This window comes from Sphaerodactylus townsendi, linkage group LG16 (genome assembly GCF_021028975.2).
Source record: "Sphaerodactylus townsendi isolate TG3544 linkage group LG16, MPM_Stown_v2.3, whole genome shotgun sequence".
NCBI classification, from domain to species: Eukaryota; Metazoa; Chordata; class Lepidosauria; order Squamata; family Sphaerodactylidae; genus Sphaerodactylus; species Sphaerodactylus townsendi.
In genome coordinates, this window is record NC_059440.1 from 32,928,877 (window position 1) to 32,949,098 (window position 20,222).

Below are 20,222 nucleotides of genomic sequence, written 5' to 3' on the forward strand. Positions count from 1 at the left end.
GACTGCTGTTTCTTTTGATGTCTGCACTGAGCTAACTTTAACAGCAAACCCTGCCCAGAACAGTGACTCAAAAAGGTGGGCTCTTTCAAAAGTGGGCATTCCTTGCATAATTGAGAGAACTTTTCCTAGAGGCTGAGGCTAGTATTTTAATTCAGGAAATATACTAAATGCTGAAGATATTCCACATACTGGGCTGGGCCGATTTCAGAGACTAAACCTTGCCCCTTAAAAGGTAAGTTGAGGGGAAACTCAGTCCCTCTGCATGGGAATGCTTACATTATCGGCCCGACATCGATGCAACGCTGGAAGGAGCTAAGGCAGAGGGTAAAACACACACACACACACACAAAGTGGATGCAGCAAGCATTATTTGCTAAGCAAAAGTAATCCCTTCAGAGCAGAAGAAATATTGCAGTTGCTACCAGGTTTTGGAAAAGGGTGAAAGGATATAGCAGCTGCATAGCTTTGACTGAGAAAAGGAAAACTTCACCCACAGAGCAAAACTGCATGGTCAGCAGGTAGATCAGCTTCAAACATGAACAAACACTCCGAAACCTTCTCAGCCAAGCCATGGAAACCTGCAAAAGGACATGAGAGAGAGTCACAGAACCCTGGCCCATCTTTGTCCTTGAGAACCAAGATCCTTTAAATGTGAGGCAGAGAACACTCCCTAGCCCAGTAGGGCCAACTGCGGTGTAGTGGTTAAGAGCAGAAGTGATTCTAATCTGGAGAACCGGGTTTGATTCCCTGCTCTGCCACTTGAGCTGCGGAGGCTTATCTGGTGACCCGGATGTGTTTCTGTCCTCCTACATTCCTGCTGGGTGACCTTGGGCCAGTCACAGTTCTTTGGAACTCTCTCAGCCCCACCTGCCTCACCAGGTGTGTGCTCTGGGGAGTGGAAGGGGAAGGAGCTTGTAAGCCACCTTGAGTCTCTTTACAGGAGAGAAAGGTGGAGTATAAATCCAAAATCTTGATTTAAAAAAAAATCAATTAGAAACATTAACTCACCAATTATTCCGTTGTCCTAAATCGGCAAGTATTAGAGTCAAATACTCTGGTTGCTTTCTATGATACCTAGCGAGCTGGATGAACTAAGCAGACTAGTGTCGTTATTGAATAATTCTGATGCTACATTCTGTAAAATGGCTGCAAACTTTCTGCTGGAAATATCCCATAAGCAACAGTATGTATGAATCAACTTCATTTTGTTATATTTTGATGCGATTTAGATGTGATTTTATACTGTTTATGCCAAATAAAGGCTAAATGAATGAATAAAAAATCCAAAATCATCTTCTTCCTCTAGATCAAGTCACTGATCCTGCCAGGAACCAAACAGTTCGAGGAGCCAAAGGTCCGTCTCTCAGGATTGTAGCCCCACGGAAACGGAGAATCTAGCAAATGCCTTCAATGGCAAGGCCAACAACAGAACCCTGTGCCATACAACTTAAGGGGCTGGCCTGCGAGACAGGCCCTTTGGGAAGGGCTACAGCTCACTGGCAGAGCATTTACTTGGCAATGCCTGGTTCGATCCCTGGTGAGAAGGCTCTGGTGGTCAGGGATGGTGAAGACCTCCACCCTGGAGAGCAGCGTCCAGTCAGAGCAGACTTTAACGAACTGATGTCCAATCTAGAATGCCGCAGGTTCAAGTGTTCAACCCCCTCCCCTGTTGATGGGTGGTTAGGATGTCGCTTTGGGACAAAACATGGCTAATTCGGAGCATGGCGGGGGGGGGGGATGTTGCCCATGATCCAGGGCAGAGTATGCTCAGCTTGATAGGCGGCAACCACAAAGGCCCGCCCGTGGCACATGAAGTGAGGCCACATTCCCAAGGCACCATCGTCCTGAGGCACAACTGCACCAGTGTTTACGAACGGTTGCACAAGACAGCTCCCAGCCATTCAGAAAGGCTGGAAAACAACTGGTTTGACTTTTCACCTTCTGCTGGGATTCCTCTGCTGAGCAGCCGAGGGGATTGCAGCAACCTGTTAAGCAATGCCATCAGGAGAAAGGGCAATATGCCTGCAGGTTCACTCTTGGGTTTGGGAGGCGAACAGCGTCTCTGCTTAGCCGAAGTCCCTTTCTCCAGTTAGGCAAAGAAAGTTCCTTTCAAAAGAGGGAACACTGTGTGGCAGAAACACAGGCAACTCATTCTTCCTTGCGGGAGGGGGTGAGGAGATTTATCCCAAAGCAGAGTCAAGTCATATGAAGGGTGTGTGTTCAGGGGAGAATCCGACACAAACACTGCTCCATTATCTGTGCACAACTGCAGACCCATGGAGTGCTGGATTTACCTATAGGCTAACACCCTAAAATGAGTGCAAGGGAGCCAGTACGATGCTTACAGTGTTGACCTAGGTACAGGCCAATTGGGCATGCTGACAGGGGCTGATGGGATTTGTAGTCCATGAACATCTGGAGAGCCGCAGGTTGCAGACCCCTGGCCTAGGACAGTGATGGCAAACCTTTTCGAGACGGAGTGCCCAAATTGCGACCCAAAACCCACTTATTTATTGCAAAGTGCCAATATGGCAATGTACCCTGAATACTGTGGTTTTAGTTTAGAACAGTGGTGGCGAACCTTTGGCACTCCAGATGTTATGGACTACAATTCCCATCAGTCCTATAATTAACCAATACTGGCGAGGGCTGATAGGTGTAGTCCACCAACATCTGGAGTGCCAAAGGTTTACATACCACGGGTTTTAGAAAAAGCGGTTGTCCGAAACTGCGTTACTCAGAGTAAGCTTGGTAGTCGGTGGCTTTGCTTTGAAACAGCAGGTGCAATTCTTCCAGCCCGGGTGAATCGACCCTAGGAGGTTTACTCAAGCAAGTCCCTATTGCCCGGCAACGAGCTACTCCCAGGTAAAGGATCATACTTTAGTTCTTCACATGAAACTCTGGGGGTTTAACAGCACTTAACAGGATTTACCTACACACTGTTCTGGAATACACTGCCCAAAACTAGGTCTTAGGTTTAAAATAATCGAGACCCAGCGGCCCAGGCCAGCCTAGATATGTGGGGAGGGGGCGACTCTGTTTGCGCGTGCCCACAGAGAGGGCTCTGAGTGCCACCTCTAGCACCGATTACCATAGGTGCGCCACCACTGGCCTAGGACTGTGGTGGCGAACCTTTGGCACTCCAGATGTTATGGACTACAATTCCCATCAACCCTTGCCAGCATGGTCAATTGGCCATGCTGGCAGGGGCTGATGGAGGTGTAGTCCCTCGATTATAAGAACCGCCACCACTGGCCTAGGAGGTCTGAGTTCGACTCCCAACTTGTGCTATGGAATTTGCTGGATGACTTTGGGCCGTTCACACACTCTCAGTCTAACCTACCTCTCAAGATAGTTGCAAGGATAAAAACGTGGAGAGGAGGAGGAGGAGGAGGCTGCTTTCTCCATTGGGAGAAAGGCAGGGTGTAAATACAGCAAATTAAAAAAAAATAAATTAAAGGTGCCTGTTAATTTCAGGCCTGCGCCTGCGGAATCATTTGCAACACGAAACCTTCTGGGAAGGAGATCAGAAAGGTACAGCTGACAGAAAGCTGGCAGCCGTTTCCGCGTCCCTGGTCAAGTCCTAGCTTGGGAAAAGAAGCACACTTTCAAAAAACATAACAAAAACTCCGTGGAAAAACCCTTCTTTCTAGCAACACAGGAAACAGAGGCAGTGGGGACTTGCCCAGGTTCCACAGACGCAAGCCAAGGTGGGGGGGGGACCTCACCCCGCCCTTAGAGAAAAATGAAGCCTTTACTGCCCCCCACCCTAACCCCTTTGTACAAGGAAAGAGCCCAGATTTTCCTGGGTGGCTCCGTGCCTTTAGAAAAGCCGCTGCTGGCAGAAGGCGGCCTTGTAACCCCAGCCAGAAAGGGAAGGAAAAGTCTGTGTCTTCGCCTTTCTTCCTTTCCTCAGAACGGAGAGTTCTTTTTATTTTTTTAAAGGAGAGGTCAGGCAGGATTGCCGGAGAACGTTACATAACCCTATTTGGGACCAGCGTTACCAAAATGGATTGTTCAGCTGCAATGTTTTCTCAACTTGAAATGTCAAAGGCACACCACACTGAACACAGTTTCATCCAAGAATTACCTGGTAGGGTTACTACCGTGGTCTGCCATGCTACCCATCTTGGAAGGAAGCTGGTTGAGGCTCATGCAGAGGTGCACTGGGCAGCCTCCTCAGAAGCCATGTGGTTCTGCAGCACGGCCACATCATCGTGCAGACTTGGCTGAGGGAGAGAAGGATGGGCAAGGCTGTCTGGAAGGAAAGGCCAGAGCAGTAAATTATGCAGGGAGGCAGCAGACAGCCTCCTAGGAATGGGTAATTTGGGCTCACTAGACCCTCCAATCAGATTCATTCCTCATAACACAGCTATTTCACACTATTTCAAGGTGCCCGTTTCTAGCTGACTTGGTTGGCTTTGTAACTTGTTGCGGATGTTTGTTTACCTATTGCAGGCTGCTTTATAATTAAATTGTGTGTTGTTATGAAACACCTCCGGCACATGCTTGGAGAGAGGCAACATGTAAACACGGCAAGCCAAAGAAGAAACCTGTTTAGACCAGGATGTGGCTGCAGGTCGCCAAGAATTGAAACTGGTTTTTCAGATCACAGCTGGCACACAATGCTGGGGTCCATTTGCCTCCTCGTGTGCAGAACCTCTCTGGCTCCGCTCCAGGTAGTTTCTCTACTCTTAACGGTCACAAGGAGCGTTTGTTCAGGGTTCTCCCTGCCCAAGACGACCCTGGAGACACCACACACCAGCCATTCTCAACCAGGGTTCCATGGTACCCTGGGGTGCCGTGAGCATGTCCCAGGGGTACCGCGGCAACACTACTGCCCCCCCTCATTTTTGTGGTGTCTCCCACTGGTGCCAGCAAGGACATGGAGCTGGCCCATGGGGCAGGGCCTGCCACAAGGTCAGCAGCCACCCCCACCCCCAGTGCTTCCCTGCACCCTGGGAGGGGAAGGTGGGGGTGTGGCAAGCAGGGGCACTGGGAGGGGACGGTGGAGGGTGGCGGCAGGGGTACCGTGAGATATGAAGAGTGAGGTCAAGGGTACCCTGACCTCGAAAAGGTTGGAAAACACTGCCATACACTGCACCGAGCGAGGGAAACAGAAGGTCTGACTCCATACACAGCAGGGGTTCACTCTAAAACATGGGTGACCAGCATGCACCCCCACCATCTCTTTCCTTGACGCCCACTCGATGTTTTTTTAAAGTGGTCGATAGGGGCGAGGTCTTACCTGAGCAACCGTTTTGATCAGCTGTGCAGATTTTTTTAAAAAACTTTGCTTTGGCAGCAGCTGCTATCTCTGCTCAGGGATCTTCGCTGTGTAAGACAGAAATGTTCCGCCAAAGATACTGGGGTCTTTCCCTTTCTTCCTGACGGTATATAATAGGGGCCCCCCAATCTTTTTGAGCCTGCGGGCACCTGGGGAATTCTGACACAGCGTGATGGGCGTTGCCAAAACTGGCAGCCACGGGAGGAAGAGCTACACGGTGGCAGCTGCGGTTGCCTTCAGTCACATAGTGAAGGTCCTTAGGTTGTGGTGGACCTGTTGTCCAAAGGACATTTTTTAAAAATCTGAACAGCCAATCAAATCATCAATGGCCAATCAGAAACTGTGCTAATCAAAAGGCCAACCTGCCCCCGCTCACTTTCTAAAGCACTCAGCAGGCATTCCGAAAGGTGTCAGTGGGCCCCACTTTGGGGAACCTTTGGTATATGACAGCGATGGCGAACCTATGGCACGGGTGCCAGAGGTGGCACTCAGAGCCCTCTCTGTGGGCATGCACAAACAGAGTTCATCATGTGGGGGGGAAATCGCCCCCCCCCCCACACACACACATACATCTAGGCTGGCCTGGGCCGCTGGGCTTGATTATTAGCATTAAACATAAGACCTAGTTTTGGGGAAGCAGTGTAGGCAACCCTGTTAAGCGCTGTTAAACCCCACTGATTTTCATGCAAAGAACTAAAACGTGATCCTTTACCTGAGAGTAAGCTTGGTTGCTGGCAATGTGGCTTGCTTCTGAGTAAACCCTCCTAGGGTCGTGATTCACCCGTTGGAAGAGTTGCACGGTTGCTTCAAAGCAAAGCCAACAACTACCACCAAGCTTACTCCCGAGTAACGAATGCCTCAGAGCCAACCATTTTTTCTAAACTAAAACCTCAGTATTCAGGTTAAATTGCCGTGTCGGCACTTCGCGATAAATATGTGGGTTTTGGGTTGCAGTTTGGGCACTTGGTCTCAAAAAGGTTCACCATCACTGGTATGAGTTTCCCCCAAAAGCCCTCAATACAATTATAAAAAAACTTGGCAAGACAGCAGCAAACAGATCCCCTGTGCTGTGATTTGCAGGACCCCCAAACCGTATTATGAAGAGAATTCTTAAAAGGGATTTTAATGCGTTTTAAATGGGCCGTCCTAATTTTTAACTGCTGTGTTTTTCTAATTCAGAAATGGTTTCCAACAAACGTTTTTGTTATTCCGGTTGCTTACAATTCTGGCCCTATGACCGTAATAAACGAATGAACAGATACTCCACCTGGGCCTCGTTCCAAACTGTAGGCCAATGTGCTGAGGCAGCCATTCCTGATGCTTCGCCCGCCTCGCAAGGAGACGTTCTATTCAGCAGGTATGCCCTGAAGTCCATTTAGCAATCCTTACACACCTGTCGTAAGGCAGTTCCTCAAATATTAGAACAACCAGGACAGATGTTATTAGTAATAAAGGGCCCGATCTCCCTTTTCCCAAAAAGATGTGGGTGCAATCGCCAAGCGTATGCCTCACCTGCAAATAATACAGGCCCTTGTTACGTAGAAAGAGACACAGTCAGGTTTTCCCAGGTAAAGGACAAAGCATTCCTGTAGTCTAATTTGACCATCAGCAGAATCTGCCCTTGGCTATAATCTGGCATGTGGGCAGAGTTCGGTTTCCCAGGGATCCGAGCCGTCATTTAAAAAGTGAACTCACGAGTGGCTAGTAGTCCTTATGCTTGGGCAATGCCTGGCGATGCCTCATGCGCCAAGAATTCCTCAATTAGAGTTCCAGTGCTCAGGATTTCAGCGCCCCGTGAAATTCCCCAGCAATTCCAGTAAACACCAAGATGAGGATTTCTACCAAGGCAGGAAAGGCTGCATTAGGAAAGCAGCTCACGCCGTTTCTATGAATTGGGAAGCTGAAACCTCTTGGAGAATCAAGATGTTCCTGGTATCTAATTTGTGCCGGCTTGCCACACCACCCTCCCGGGGTAAACATCTGAAGCTGCCTCATGCCGAGTCAATTCGTCCACTTGCTTCACTCCGTGCTGTCTGTCCTGAGGGGCACGAGGGGACAGTCGCAAGCAGAGAAGAATCTTCCCAGAGGCATTCTCCACTGGACGTGGCCAGGACTGAACCCAGGACAGGAGGAAGAGGGAGCTGTCCCCTCTACCCCTTCTCTGCCCCCTCTAGAAGGCCAGTTTAGAGGACAGCTCAGTGGCACACTATCTTGACTGGTTGTTGTAAGCGTTCTGGGCTGTGTGGCCGTGGTCTGGAAGATCTTCCTAATGTTTCACTGCATCCACAGATGTTAGGAACAAGGTCTTCCAGACCATGGCCACACAGCCCGGAAAGCCCACAACAACCAGTTGAGTCCGGCCATGAAAGCCTTCAACAATACATAGCACGCTATCTTATTTGCACAGAGAATACTCCCCCCTTTAAGAGATTTCACAAAAGGACTCGGAAGAAGCCAGGCCAGCCACGAGAGCCACTGCTGAGCTAGAGGGACCGACGCTCAGCTTAAGAACATAAGAACCACCCAGCTGGATCAGACCAGAGTCCATCTAGTCCAGCTCTCTGCTACTTGCAGTGGCCCACCAGGTGCCCTTGGAAGCTCACATGCAGGATGTGAAAGCAATGGCCTTCTTGTGTTCCACAGGGAGGCCACCGGGTTCTTGGCTAACAGGAGAAGGGAGTGGAAGGTCTATGGCAGGGGTAGGGAACCTGCGGCTCTCCAGATGTTCAGGAACTACAATTCCCATCAGCCCCTACCAGCATGGCCAATTGGCCATGCTGACAGAAGGATTGATAGGAATTGTGAATTCCTGGAAGAGAGCCTGGAGGTTCCCAGTCTATGGCTCAGTGGGAAAGCCTCTGTTTGACACAGAGGAGGTCCCTGGTTAGAAAGGGTGATATGAAAGACCTCAGCCCCATCAGGAACTCCTCCACCAAAGACCCTGGAGAGTTGCTGCCAATCTGAACAGGTAAGACAATGGTCGGACTCAGTAGAAGAAAGCTTCAGGATAAAAGATTCCCAGTTCAAGGCCTGGCACCTCCAGTTATAGGAGTTTGAGGGACGGGAAGACGGTTCTAAGCCCGGAGAGCGCCCTCCCCTCCCAACAAAACAGCAAAGGCCAAAGATCAGATGCCGTTGACAATGGCTCCGGTGCCACAGCAGAAGCTTCCTGGTTTGGTCTCCAGCTAAAAGATCACAGATAGCCGGTGACAGGCAAGATTTCTCTCTCTCTGGCTTCAGCTGTCGGCCAAGGCCCAGGGAATGAGCCCCAGTCTCGAAGCCAGCAAATGGGGACAGGGAAACCAAGCTGCTGTCACAAGGTATTGATTCTACCTGCCCTCCTCCTCCTCCAGGTGTCCATTGCAAGGTAAATTTCATCACCTGCCTCATTTCACCAACTTACATAACCGGCAGCAGCATCTCTCCTGAACGCCAGAGAAGAAATGCATGAATTGCCCAAAGCTGGTTGGGCAACCGATGGGCAGGCAGCAAGCAATGCGCTTGGCTTGCAAGGGGCAGTTATGTAACCCTGTCCAGCATGCACCGGACCTCTGCTATGCCAGGGCCACGGTGCATGCCACGGCGGCTTGGGCTCAGAGATCTGCTCAGCTGCCTCAGAAGGGCTTTGGGGAAGGCCACGGACAAATGGGATTTAAGAATTTGTTTTAGCAGCTCAGCAATCCTCACTGGCCCACCCCTCATTCGTGAAAAGTCAGCCCTCCACAGAACTGGGCTGTGTTCTAGGGGCAAAGAGCTACCGCATCCTTCATAGTGGGGCCCGTGTGCAGGTGCTGGGACAAACGAAGAGACACGGCCCTGCTCCTTAGTGAGGGTGCTCAGAGGCCACAGGGAAATCAGGGTTGCACAAGCCGGTTTCAAATTGCAGCTTCCTCAGCCGTGGATGGGAGCTCCCAATGCTGAACTTGTGAGTATGTCTGGCCTGCAGGCAGGGGTCAGATCTTCTGCACAGGGTACAATCAGCCATCCTCATTGAGAGGTCCCAAACCTTGGTTAGTTACAATCCACGTCCGAATTTGGCTGGCCAGTCCCAAACTGGGATTTCAAACTGGTATCCTGATGTTGACTGCTAACCATTTACTAAACTTATAGCCAAGTCTGCCTTTCTCACTGAGAGTCAAGACAGACTATACAATCAACAGGAAGAGACTGCTGATAAGCAATGTAATAAGACTAGGGTTCCAGGCATCTAACACAAGCACAGAGTATCAGACATAATACAGAATGTATACGTAACGCAGAAAAACAACCTTACATGAACAGCGACGCCAGCTGAGCTGATCTGACTGTGAAGATTACTAGTTTAATCTTGCAAGTTTTTAATTCCCACCTGATGAAGGATTTTATCATCCTCCGGGAACAAAGTTGTCATTTTAGCTCAAGGGGAATCTTTCGAGAGGACTAAGACAAGCTGTGAGTTGATTCTATAAAGCATAATACAAACCAATCCTTTTTAACACAATGCATTTGGCTCTCTTCCAGCACAGTAGTCGCGAACTTTTATTCCCCTGCAGATTTTGGAAGGATAGTTGTTACGGGATGCTGGAAATCTTTTGTGCAGAGGGAAAATGAGAACAGAGGGGGAAGCCAGCCGCTTGAATACCAACTGGTCAGACGGGCTAGAAAAATAAACTCCCTTTACAGCCTTTACTAGTTCCATAGATGTTTACAAGCTCAGCTTTTGTTTTGTTACAGCCAGACAAGAAAAGTAAAAGCTTGGCATGAAAGCCCTCGGTGGCACCGGAGTGGAGATCAAACGCCAAAACTTTTCACAACGGAAAGACGCAGCCGGGCTCACCAAGACCAGTCCGGCTTTTCACACTTAACTCTGGTCACACTTTTTTTACCCCCAAACAACCACCCCATTTATCAAAAACAGCCATTAAACTTCAGGGTTGTTTTTTTGGCAAAACTTTAGGGTTTGTTTCCAATCACTAGAAGGTTTACACAACAATGGGCTTCACAAGATGGAGTGGCAAGTACAAAAACAAAACCAAGCCATTGTTTTTCCTGTGGCTGACTTGCACGGTGCCAGCGTGTGCCCGCACAGAAGATGGGCAACAAACAAACAAATGAACTTGCCTGGACTAAAGCAAGATCCGTCTTGCTCAGTACTCCGATTCCAACAACAACTGCAGGAAGCTAGCAAGCAGTCAGCAAACCAGCCTTCCAGCCAGTCACCAAGATCCAGTATTCTGATATACTGCCTCAATCCATGGAGGCTCCATTTAACCATCCTGCCTAAAAGCGGCTGAAACACCCACAACTTTTAAGTTTTTAAGAAGCCATCTGAGCTATTTGTCATCGCTGCTGCATCTTGTGACAGTGAGTTCCAAATGTTAATTACACATTAACTTATACAGAACTCGCTTTGAACGCCTTCAACCTAAGCCTCCGTTCTATTATGAGGGAGGGTAAAGAATTCCATGCCTACACACAGGATCTGCAGCTTTATTATTTTTCTTCCCATTCCCGTTTTCCACACCCGAGACAGCTTCTTACTTCTTACCAGCAAGATGCTCCAACCTGGGGATCAATTTGGTCGTCCTTTGCTAGCTGGAGATCAACCAACCAGGAAGCCTCAATTCCAATAGTCAGTAGCCAACTGAAGGTGCCCAGTTTTGGCTTAGTCCCTGCCAGATTTAATACAGGCACTTCAGAACTTCAACACAGAAACGCTGGCGTAAACCACATCATTCCAAGCACAGCCTGCTGCTAGGCTCACACAGTTTGCCAACAAAATTGTGCTGGATGGGAACAAACTCCACACCAATCCTGGCACAGGGTGGGCTGCCTACCAACAGGCATCTCCTGGGCAGAGTCATGCCAACTCACCAAGCTTCCTTCAAACAAAGTCCTCTTCTTTTCTTTTTTTAAAGGAAGACTTCAGGGAGTCTATTGGGAGCGTCACTGGCCACCTCTGGGAAAGTCCTAGGAAAAAACTTGCAAGCAAAAGCGAATGCTCAAAGATGCCAAATGAGCAAGACATTCGGGCCAGTCGGCTACCATTGATGGTGCAACTGGTTCTGCAACAGACATTATCAAATTATCTGCCATACCGATCTGTCCCTCAGTATGTCCAAACAGAAGAGTCAAATTCTCGGTGTGGCTGGCAACAGCTAAAGCAGCCGCTGTATTGCAGTAATGATTCAGATTCAGAGACCTTTATTAGGCATATATTTTAATGAATTAGTGCATTCCTAGAATGCACCATGTGTGCTGACCCCCTCGCCCCATTTAAGTTAACGAATAGACGTTTGGAAAGTCGTACATCCATAGGGTCATCAAAAGTTAGAAGGGACTCGACAGCCCATATCACATACTTTTGAGCTATCCAAAGTACCATTCCACAATCTAAGAAATTCAATTTTTGAATCAGTCTATACCCGTGGTGGCGAACCTTTGGCACTCTAGATGTTCATGGACTACAATTCCCATCAGCCCCTGCCAGCATGACCAATTGGCCATGTTTTGAATCAGTCTATCCAAGGGTCTGCAACCTGTGTCTCTCCAGATGTTCATGAACTACAATTCCCATCAGCCCCTGCTAGCATGGCAATTGGTCATGCTGGCAGGGGCTGATAGGAATTGTAGTCCATGAACATCTGAAGCGCCAGAGTTGGTCACCCCTGCCTTACACATTTGGTATCGTCTGCAGTAATATTAGTCCCATACTGTAACCTTTCAACACATAGGATGAAGAGGAAGTAAAAACACAAATCCATCTGTGACCTTACAAACCAGGGTGGCTGAAGCCGTTCTTCTGGTTTTGAGGAACTGAACAAACCCAGCCCGGTTCCAAATACTCCTCCAGGGTAGACTAGAAACCACCTCTTTGAAATCCAAAGGTAAACAAGCAATTCCATCTGTACAATAAACAGTATCCCTAAAACCAGAGCAACCCAATCTTCCAGTCAGAGCCGCAACATTTAGTTCAAAGGTGTTCAGAATAAGTCATTCTAGACAGACATCACCGCTGCGTGGTTAAAAAAATCACAATGGTGTAGTGGTTAAAAGCAGGTGGACTCTAATCTGGAGAACCAGGTTTGATTCCCCGCTTCTCCACATGAGTGCTAGACTCTGAACTGGTGAACCGGGCGATTCCCCACTCTTCCAAATGCAGCCTGCTGGGTGACCTTGGGCTAGTCATAGTTCTCTCCGAACTCTGTTAGCACCACCTACCTCACAAGGTGTCTCTTGTGGGGAGAGGAAGGGAAGGAGTTCCTAAACCACTTTGAGTCTCCTTACAGGAGAGAAAGGTGGGGTATAAATCCAAACACCTCCTCTTCTTCACGCACACAAATAGCTTAAGAAAAGCATAATTCCACCAATGCGATGCTCATTTTTAAATTTCTCCTCTGTATTACAGCTACTCTTGTAAAAGATGTATATCCCATCTCTCATCCAACTTCCAGATGATGCATAATCATTCAACAGAACTGCAGCGAACACAAAAATAATAGTTTGCCATGTAGCTATGATGAGCAAACCACCTCCGAAAGTCTCTTCCTGGAAAACCCTGCGGGGTTGCCATAAGTCAGCTGTGACTTGACAGAAGAGAATGTGCACGCTCAAGAGTCATAGACACTAGGTATCTCAGACAAAGAAGAAGAGTTTGGATTAATACCCCAGATGGAGCAGGTGCAACTTCAACCAGTTGGCAGCCAAGTTTCCTTTCCCCCCAAGATGCTGATTTTTGGGTTTCTACAAACAAGTGGAAAAACCAACACAGCCCTTCTGTAAGCATCCTCCGCGGGCAAGCCAACCACAAGCCTTTTGTAAGAGAAGACGGAAGTCGCAACGTAAGACACGGCTGCTGCCCATACCGGTCTAGTGACATTTTCAGAAGAGGAACTTTCACCACTTCCCAGATCAGCAACTTGGGGTTGAGGGGGGTGTGTGGGGGTGGATGGAAAGGCAATATTAAGCCCTGCACAGGAACAGCTTCCCCAACCAAGATATCAGATATTTCAGGGAAAAATACAACATTCACAGCTCAAAACTGGACCAGCCAATTTTCATACATTCAAATGGCACATTCAGGCTGCAGAATTGGCCGCTTGTCTGGGCCAATTCAGCCAGTCATGCTGAAGCAAGACAGCAGACCCTGCAGCAGGGAGTGTCCAATTCTGGCACTTCAGATGCTCATGGCCTACAACTCCCATCAGCCCCTGCTGGCATGGCAGGGGCTGACGGGAACTGTAGTCCATGAACATCTGAGGCACCAGAGTTGGAGACCACCTGCTCTACAGCCCTGTGCCCAGAGAAACCCTGAGCTCGCCTCCTTGTTCTGCAGGTCACAGAAGGTAAACCAGCCGGGAAAAACACTGTCGGGCTGTTACCCGATCTGGCCAGCTACAACCGGCAAACCCAGTACAGAATGGCAACCGCATGCCATGAAACCACCCTTGCTTCATCTATACAACCAGAACGATGTGGTCTGTATCTGCAATTTGAATTTGTGTACACAGCCACCTTACAGGCTCACAGCACCGACACACAGCAGAATCGTCCATTCTGACCAACACGGCTGAAAGCAAACATAGCCGGCCCGAGATCATGCAGCAGGCTCCAATGGAAGAAAGGGGATTTAATTGTATTTATACCCTGCCATATCTCTGCGACTCAAGGCGGTTTACAATAAAAACAATCCAAAAAATACAATAAATAAATTTGAACCCAGGTCCTCGCTGGACGCTTGAGCTATTGCACCATACTGACTTGGCTATTGGCAAGGAGCTACGAACGCAATATTACCCTGTTTCCCCGAATATAAGACATCCTTTGAAAAAAAGACGTAGTAGAGGTTTTGCTGAAGTGCAAAATATAAGGCATCCCCTGAAAGTAAGAGGTAGCAAAGTTTTTGTTTGGAAGCATGCCCGACGAACAGAACACAGAAAAATAAGACATCCCCTGAAAATAAGACATAGCGCATCTTTGGGAGCAAAAATTAATATAAGACGCTGTCTTATTTTCAGGGAAACACGGTAGACAGACATAAAGGAGGTGCCCACTCCTCTATTTAGAGAGCTTTCTCAGTAGGAGTTATGCCAATCTAAGAATATTTCTTTCTAGCCTTGAAAACTCCCAAGCCACTAAAACACTTGTCTCTTCAAGCAACCCAGGAAGCTGACCAGAGAATTAGTCAGAGGCTAACTAGCAAAAACACTCTACGAAACACAGAGAGCTTCCGTGGAAGACTAGCCATGGGGTCTCTTGCTTATCATGCGTCTGGAATCTGGGGGGCGAATAGTTCCCTTCTTGCCTTCCCGATGAAGAAACCCAAAGAAATGCAAGCACACCCTGACCCGGCAGCTGTCTCCAGCCCACAAGCTTTCTGACAATTAAAGTTTGAGGAATTAACATTCCTCACAGTCTAGTTTGCTGCAAAGCATCAAAGTCACGTTTCTATCAGCTTGCTACTGTTCCCAGAGTTTGCCACTGCCCCAGTAACCATTTGGTGTTTTGATAATGGAAGAGAGCAACTAGAGTGGTATAGTGGTTAAAAGCAGTGGACTTCAAAAAGCAGCGATTCCCCGCTCCTCTACATGAAGCCTGCTGGGTGACCTTGGGCTAGTCACAGTTCTCCCCCAGAACTCTCTCAGCCACACCGACCTCACAAGGTGTCTGTTGTGGGGAGAGGGAGGGAAAGGAGCTTGTAAGCTGCCTGGAGTTCCCTTACAGGAGAGAAAAGCGGGGTATAAATCCAATTCAGCTCTTCTTCTTTCAAAGCATCCAGTGGAGTCTGAGGGGGCATTCACACACTACTTGCTTGAGATAGCTCAAGTGATTTGTGATGTCTGAATGCTGAAAATACAAGAAGCCTCTGGGTTGGCGCTAAATTGGTTTTTCAAGTTACAGTTTCTAGCCATGTTGTTCACCACCATTTGGACCAATTGTGGGTCGCTATGTGACCCTGGGCCAGATGTTCCAAGCTTGCCCAATCTCAACACATCTTGGCAGCTAAGTATAGTCCACTGAATGGGAGCCCACCAAGGAAGTCCAGGATTGCTGCACAGGTGTGAAACTCGCGGCCCTCCAGGTGTTATGGACTACAGTTCCCATCATCCCCTGCCAGCATCATGCTGGCATCTGGAGGGCCACGAGTTTCACACCTGTGTACAGAGATAGGCAATGGCAAACGAGCGAGTTTCACGCCTGTGTACAGAGACAGGCAATGGCAAACGAGGCAATGGCAATTGGCCATGCTAGCAGGGGGTGATGGGATTTGTAGTCCATGAACATCTGGAGAGCCACAGGTTGCAGACCCCAAGCAGAGTCAGTCCTTGTTAGTACTTGGATGGCCGTTCACCAAGGAAGCTTGGGACCGCCGTTTTAGTGTATTTCACCTGTGCACTGTCAAAGTCTTTCACAGATGGAATCAACCAGTTGTGGGTTTTCTGGATTGTGTAGCCACGATCTAGTAGTTTTTGCTAATGTTTTGCCCACAACTAACTTCAGGTGCCAGCCACAGACGTGGACAAAATGTTAGAAAAACTACAAGATCATGGCCACACAACCTGGAAAACCCAAAACAGCCAGTATTTTAACTCTGCTTCAATGATGTGCATGGGGTGTGTGTGTGTGTGTGTGTGTGTGTTTCGATTTTAATGGTTTTTAAATGTGATTTTATCGTGCATGCTTAAAGTGTTGAGAGCCGGGATGCAAACTTTGTAAATAAATCTCTTGATCCTCAGAACGGATATCTGGGCCTGAGGAGTCACCCGTTCCAATAACCTTAGCCAAGCCCCTCCATACAAAAGGATGAAAGGATTTGTCACACCGCAGTAAAACGGCAACACCTACTTCCTAAAGGGAATTCCAGATGTGCCCAAGCCAATTTCTACCCATTGAGGCTGCTTCAGTGCCAGGCCAGGCTGCCCTGGTGACGCAGAAATGGCCTGCCCAGTTAGAATCCTGGGCCTGTCGCCACCGCGGCCCGTTTGCCTAGCTTTGGTTCACAGTGTTCGAACCACTGCTGTGTGTGACCTCTTGCATTTCTACACACTGACTGGTAAGCGGACACAGTGTTGACACAGCAGCCGGCTCTTTTTTAGATGCGATTAGCATTGAGGTTTTATTAATTTCCACCGCTCTTCCTGGATTATCAATGCAAAACTCTGCTGATTTCATAGAATCATAGGCCCCTTCCGCACACGCAAAATAATGCATTTTCAAACCACTTTCACAACTGTTTGCAAGTGGATTTTGCTATTCCGCACAGCTTCAAAGAGCACTGAAAGCAGTTTGAAAGTGCATTATTCTGCATGTGCGGAATGAGCCAAAGAGTTGGAATAGACCACAAGGGCTGTCAAATCCAACCCCCTGCAATGCAGGAACACACAATCAAAGCACTCCCAACATATGCTGAACACACAATCAAAGCACTCCCAACATATGCTTTGTTTAAAAGCTTCTAAAGGAGACTCCACCACTTTGAGGAAGTTAATTCCACTGTCGAACAGCCCTGACGGTCAGGAAGTTCTTCCTAATGTTTAGGTGGAATCTCTTTTCCTTCACCTTGAATCCATTACTCCGTGTCCTAGTTTCTGAGGCAGCAGAAAACACGCTTGCTCCCTCTTCGACATGACATCCCTTCAAATATTTAAACATGGTTATCATGTCACCCCTTAACCTTCGCTTCTCCAGACTAAACATCCCCAGCTCCCTAAGCCTCTCTTTGTAGGGCATGGACTCCAGACCCTTTACCATTTTGGTTGCCCTCCTCTGGACCCGCTCCAACCGGTCAATATCCCTCCTGAACTGCGGTGCCCACAACTGTACACAATATTCCAGATGAGGTCTAACCAATGCAGAATAGAGAGGTACAATTACATCCCTCGATCTTGATACGTTGAGACAGTCAACATGCCAGCCCCTCTACTGGGTCCCTGCAGCTAGATCTCGCCGCTTTAAATATTTATGTTTTGGGGGCAGTTTTATCACTTGCTGCTAAATTTGCTGGAGGTTTACATTTTTTGCCCGTTTAATTTACAATGGCCTATTTTTAGTCATTTTCAAGTTTCCATTGTCAGTTGCAGGGCGAAGAGATGCTTCAACCTCAGAGCAAAGGTTACTGACCCCTGTGAGTTTGTCGCCCAAGAAAGACTTAAACCAGCTTTGACATTTGGCGCTTACGCCAACTCACCTGCAACCTGCACACGTTCCTTTTGGCATCGTTTCAATGCAGGCTGTTTTTGACTCAAAAGCTTTCTGGAGGATACAAAACCAAGCACCCCGAGGTCCAAGCAAGTCAGGTATAACTGCTAACTGACCTATATGTCGGGAGTGCTTTAATTGTGTTTTCCTGCATTGCAGGGGATTGGATTTGATGGCCCTTGGGGTCTCTTCCAACTCTATGATTCTAAGACCCAATGGAAAATGGCAACTGCGTGCCAGTGGTTCTGAACAGCAGCCTAAGAGCCCCACAGAGGATTAAGGGCACAACAGGTGCCCTCCAGAGGGCACATAACTTGTAGAAACTTTGCCAGTTGCCTGGGCAACTAGGTTTACAGATGCAATCAAGCAAGGCACACAGCTCCACTGGCCCCCTGCTGCCGCAACCTTCTTCAGGATACACCGAGCACATCTGCAAGGAGAAGAACATGTAGCACAACAAGGTCATTGTACACAGCAGCCACACTATTTAGTCTGGGAGAAAATAACTTGGCAGAGAGGTGGACCACGCGCCGCAGTGCGAGGGCAGACAGCGCTGAGTCACAATGACACTGGGAATGAGTGGGGATTGGGCAATGGCAGAGGGGTGGGAGAGAGCTTTTCCCAGGCAATTCACCAAGAGGACCCAAGGCCACCAGCACTGAACCCAGAATCAAAACTGGGCAGTCTTTAGGGGCGCAAGGCAGCACACTTAGCCATTCCACGTATTCAGGTGGACGTTCTAAACTGAGCTTGGAAGCAGCAGCAGTGGCGCAGTGGTTAAGAGCAGGTATACTCTAATCTGGAGGAACCGGGTTTGATTCCCCGCTCTGCTGCTTGAGCTGTGGAGGCTTATCTGAGGAATTCAGGTTAGCCTGTGCACTCCAACACACACCAGCTGGGTTAGTCACAGTTCTTCTGAGGTCTCTCAGCCCCCCCTACCTCTCAGGGTGTTTGTTGTGAGGGGGGAAGGGAAAGGAGTTTGTAAGCCCCTTTGAGTCTCCTTATAGGAGAGAAAGGGGGGGTATAAATCCAACTCTTTTTCATGTCACTGAAAGATTTGCAAGCACATGAGTGGGAGGTTATCAACACCCACAGGAGACTCTAATGTCACAGCTGAGGGCAGTCAGAACAGCAACTCAGGCAGAGATACTGAGCTTCAGAGAGAGAGTTGTGAAAGGTACAGTCTCATTCATATAGTTGGCCAACTACCTGCACATTATAAGGCTCATGATGCCAATTTAGGATGGGGACACCTGGATTGAACTTCCCACTGAGCCACAAAGCTCAGGTGAAGAGTCACAGGTGCTGTTATGAACAGGGTTGCTGTAAAGACCCCAATGGTGGGGGGAAGGGGGGCAGAGAAGACGAAGACATACATTAAATTTTAAAATTGGGGTTGGCGGACGCCTCTTTTACTGCTATCGCTGTTTTAAAATGGTTTTAGTAATTTATTTATTTAACTGTATTTACATTTTTGTGTTGTACACCGCCCAGAGCCCTTCGGGGATGGGGCGGTTTAAAAGTTTAAATAATAAATAAATAAATAAAAATTAAAGGAAGGGTAGGATGAAGACGGAAACCAGGAGAACCCAAGGCAAGGCCAGAACAGTAACTCACACAGAGATAAGCCCAACTTAGTGAAGAAAGGGCAAGGTACAAATTGGACTTAAAATTAAATAAATAATATGCACAGACTTACCAGTCCCTTTTTATGCACCTGAGACCAAGGAAAGGCCAGGCATCGCATACTACAGCTCAGAGATAGTCTACCTATGAAAGAAAGGTGCACTGAAGCAATCCATTTGACCTATCTAAAGATGTCTGAACGCACACGAACGCTTATAACAAGAATAAAACTTTGTTGGACTTAACGGTGCCTCTGGACTCCACCTTACCCCTGCCGCTTCAGACCAACGCAGCTACCTACCTGAAGCAACATACAGTCTCCCTGCTTCGTAAACAAAGGCACAAGCACAGGAATAAATCTCCCCATCTTACACTCGTGAACAGAAGCAGTGACTCTCTAGCAGCAATTCCCAGGGGGAGGAGAGGAAAGCTCTTGTAAATCGGATGTGAACAGACTTGACCCCTCCCCTTCCCGCAGTTGATTCGCCACTAGTGACTTATGCACGAGCAGGTGGGCTAATAAAAAGGTTGTGCGCTGGTAGCTTACAAGGGTGGGTTGAGTAACACATGGTGCTTCGATTTACACCCAGCAGCCTTCTCTGTAGGCAGGAGGAACGTTTCGCTGGAGCACGAACACACGCGGAGACACGAATCTGCCTTACACTGAATCAGATCAGCAATCCTTCCAAGCCAGCGCTGTCTACTCGCCCTGGCAGCTGCTCCCCAGGGACTCCGCTAAAGGCCTTTCCCATCACCTACTGCCTGGTCCTTTTTAACTGGGATTGAAACTGGGACCTCCTGCAAGTCAAACAGATGCTCCAGCCCTTCCCCCACACATGAAACTGCCTTATATTGAATTAGACCATCGGTCCATCAAGTTAAGAATTGTCTACTAGGACTGGCAGCCGCTTTCCAGGGTCTCAGCGAGGGGGTTTTCCTGTCATGTACTGCCTGGTCCTTTTCAAAACAGAGGCTCTTCTATCAAGCCACAGCCTTTCCGCTAACACACGTGTCAAACTCGCGGCCCTCCCGATGTTATGGACTACAATTCCCATAATCCCATGGGAACTGTAGTCCATAACATCTGGAGGGCCGCGAGTTTGACACCTATGCCCTGAGATGAGGGCTACAA

At 48.4% G+C, this 20,222-nt stretch overlaps 1 protein-coding gene across 2 annotated transcripts in view; it reads right to left on the reverse strand.

Annotated features, from left to right (window-relative positions):
- Window positions 1-20,222, reverse strand: part of SPSB1 (splA/ryanodine receptor domain and SOCS box containing 1) — a 43,936-nt gene that overhangs the window by 19,187 nt on the left and 4,527 nt on the right. Inside the window, exon 1 of one of the 2 annotated variants that reach the window (XM_048519562.1) lies at window positions 19,164-19,216. The exons of the other annotated variant lie outside the window; for it this stretch is intronic. The gene's annotated coding sequence lies outside the window, so the exon portion shown is untranslated. Of the gene's footprint in view, window positions 1-19,163; window positions 19,217-20,222 lie in introns of those variants that run through there. 2 annotated transcript variants of the gene reach the window in all.